Source organism: Sapajus apella, unplaced genomic scaffold (genome assembly GCF_009761245.1).
Source record: "Sapajus apella isolate SASKATOON/1434 unplaced genomic scaffold, GSC_monkey_1.0 scaffold19, whole genome shotgun sequence".
Taxonomy (NCBI): Eukaryota; Metazoa; Chordata; class Mammalia; order Primates; family Cebidae; genus Sapajus; species Sapajus apella.
The window spans coordinates 16,371,274-16,374,908 of NW_022436959.1; the positions used below are offsets into that span (position 1 = coordinate 16,371,274).

The window sequence follows — 3,635 nt, forward strand, 5'->3', positions numbered from 1 at the left end:
GAAAAACATGTTTAGTGGTGTTAGGGTTCCAGATAAGGGTTTTTCTTTTTCCCTGTGTATTATTTTAGCTGTAGGCTACTCATGAAATTCCCCTCTATTCTTGCCCCAGAGCTCTCCTGCTTTTGAATGAATATTGAAGGTTTAACAAACCTGTTCACAGTTGCCTCAGTCCTTCAAAAATAATTTTGTAGGACATTAAAATACCATAAGTATTTATAAGTTGGCTTCTATTAAAGTATTTTGGCACTATTTTTTTTTTTAACTGGGAACAAATACTTTTTAATAGGTTTAAAGTTTTTTGTTTGTTTGTTTTTGTTTTTGTTTTTTACAAATACACTGGAGAATCACACAAGGCTGCCAACATTTAATGCAATCCAGGGGCCACAAGTCTGCATACTTCTTTGCTCCTGGTCCTGTAATGGTAGACCTTTTATCTCGCCTTTACTGTCCACTATGACTTCTGCACTATCTTCAAAATAAAGAAACACACCATCTTTTCTCCAGTACAACTTGGTTGTCCAATGACCACTGCTGGATTGTACCTTTTTTCTGAGCTCAGTTTGCCTTTCTTGACTGTAGCCATCACCCTGTCACCCACACCAGCAGGGAAGTCTGTTCAGCCGCCCCTTCACCCGCCTCACGGAGATAAAATACAGGTTTTTGGCTCCTGTGTTGTCAGCACAGTTGATTACGCTCCTTCTGAAAGACCCAAGGAAATCCAGAACTTCCCAAAAGGGGACCCACCACGTCCTCGCTTCAACATTTTGAGCGCTGCCGGAAAGAAGGAGAAAGGAAGTAGATTTTGACACTGTTCTTAAATTATAAGCAAATTTATCCTGTTAAAAAAAAAGCATTCTAACCTCTACGTTCAGCAATTCCACATATTCAGAATTTTTAATATCTCTGCCAATCTTTTAGAGTATCTGTTAAAGTATAAGCACTAGAAATAGGCTCATGAGAAAAAAAATATGTGGCTAGTAACAAGTCTGGTAATATTCTTTAAAAAATTAAAAACTACAGTATTCTCTAGTACTATTTGCAACATGTTCATAAAAAAAGACTTGCATAATCTAATATGAATAAAACACACTTCAAGATTAAAATATTCATTTAAGTGGTTCGCATTGCCTGTACTTCCTTCGGAAAGTCTAAGGCTTTTTGTGAAAAAGCCCTTCATAGAACTCCCTAAATTGAATAGCCACTGTTGAATAACAATTTTCTACATTCCACTTAGAGTCAGGTTGGCCCGAGGTTTTCAGATGTCATCAGCTTACCCAGCTAAAACATGCCTCTTTGGATTGCTCCTTCCTACTCCATGAACATGTAATGTGAAAGCTATCCTTTCAACGGAACTTCCTTCTCTGGAAAAGTTGACCTGGTCCCTTTCCTCCCTAAGGGCAGTACCATCACCGCCTGAGAGGAAAGATGGAAAGGAATAAGAGGGAAAAAGAAATTCCCTGCCTCAGGCCTATATAAGGAAGGGGAAAATTTCTCTTTTATTAGCAATTCAGAGATCCTGACTGGCATCACCTCCCAGGACTCCAAATGCTTCCTTTCTTGTTATAATCCTCTTAAGTTCTTTTTTTCCCATTCCCCCTGTAATTCTGTCAGTGTTTCCCACTCATTCTTACCGGGCTTGCCACCCCTCCTCCACACTGCAAACCTCACCCAGAAACAGGGAAAGAGGCCTGGGGGCTTTCAAGTTTATGGCCCATTATAGGTGCATGCTGGGAGGTGTTGAGCAGGGCTGCGGAACTAATCAGTTATCTTAACACTGCGGACAGTAGGGCTAGCATTTGTGGATTGCCAAATGTCTCTGCTTATTTCAATTGTGGAAAAAAAAAATCAGCTTTATGAATTACTGATCAGTGCTTTGAATCCCCCCCTCAGAAAAACTACAAAATCACCTACCAGAGCTAACCAATTAAAGAAAGAAAGAAAGCGAAATCTCGAAAGAAAATTCTTTGCTCAGTGAACAAAACTAGGCAAGGTAAATCAATGCTATTGCAGAAATTGTAAATGAAACAAAGAGACGTGCTTTATGTTCCAATGAGGCTCATGTGAAACCAACACTAAGATTCCATATTCAGGGTTAATCACAAAACCATAGAATATGGATTAAGCTACTGTGAAAGGTAAAATACAAAGCAACAGGATATAGAAATTTTAATCAGGAGCAAAGATTACCATAATCCCCAAATGGGCTTATTTTTGAAAGAGGAGACATTTGTAGAGGACAAACGTTCTTAAAACAATAGGAGTGGTGTATAAAATTAACCTAAGTAAGATCTAGGCTAATGTTTGAGTGACTCAGGGTAGGTACTTTCTACAAGTAGTATGTTTTCCACAAGACTAACTCTATGCATATGCTCAGTGTGGTCTAATTTTTCTAAAATTAGAATGTAGCTCTTTGAAGGCAAGAATTTCTTCTTCATGCTTTATAGTTTCTGGTACACAGGATTATCTGATTTAAAAAAATTAGTCCACTCTTCTAATACTATCTTATTTTTTTGGATATCCTTACATTATTATTATTACTGTAAAGCTCCTCTTCTACTAGTTTTTTCTCAAAGATTGGTAGAAAATTTCATATAAATAGTGTGAAACTAAAAATCATAGGGAACCATAAGAAGTAATTTGTTTGACAACAATCATACCAATTCAATGATAATAACAGAGCATATTATGAAAGAAAAATAAGTTGGCTTTTTTTTCTTTTCCTGAGAAGAATCAATATGTTTGCAGGTGTCTTCTCACCAACCAAAGTAGGCATACCTCTGTGAGACAAATAAGCTCTTTTTGTCAAGAGACTTGTTTATAGAATCATTGTAAAAAATAAATAAATAAAAAGTATTTCTCCAAAACTATTTCCAACATTTTTGGGAATCTTAAGTGGAAAAGCCAGTACCACAATAAACAAATGTAAATTTTGCCGGGCACGGTGGCTCAAGCCTGTAATCCCAGCACTTTGGGAGGCCGAGGCTGGTGGATCACGAGGTCAAGAGATCGAGACCATCCTGGTCAACATGGTGAAACCCCATCTCTACTAGAAATACAAAAAATTAGCTGGGCATGGTGGCGCGTGCCTGTAATCCCAGCTACTCAGGAGGCTGAGGCAGGAGAATTGCCTGAACCCAGGAGGCGGAGGTTGCGGTGAGCCGAGATCGCGCCATTGCACTCCAGCCTGGGTAACAAGAGCGAGACTCCGTCTCAAAAAAAATAAAAAGAAAAAAAACAAATGTAAATTTTAATGTAGCTTTTTTCTACTTCATCTTTTTTTTTTTTTGAGACAGAAGAGTATCACTCTGTTACCCAGGCTGGAGTGCAGTGGCGTGATCTCAGCTCACTGCAACCTCTACCACTTGAGTTCAAGAGATCTTTGTAACTCAGCCTCCTGAGTAGCTGGGATTGCAGGCATGTACCACCATACCTGTCTAATTTTTATATTTTTAGTAGAGACAAGGTTTTGCTATGTTAGCCAGGTTGGTCTTGAATTTCTGGCCTCAAGCGAGCTACCCACCTCGGCCTCCCAAAATGCTGGGATTATAGGCATGAGCCACCGAGTCCCAGCTAATGCAGCTTTTTCTAAAAGAGTAAGAATAAATTCTAAAAAAATTAGCATAACTTGTGGGAAA

The 3,635-nt window shown here is 38.7% G+C and overlaps 1 pseudogene; it reads right to left on the bottom strand.

The window, feature by feature from the left end:
- Positions 1-344: 344 nt before the first annotated feature.
- Positions 345-763, bottom strand: LOC116557287 (annotated as a pseudogene).
- Positions 764-3,635: the final 2,872 nt, after the last annotated feature.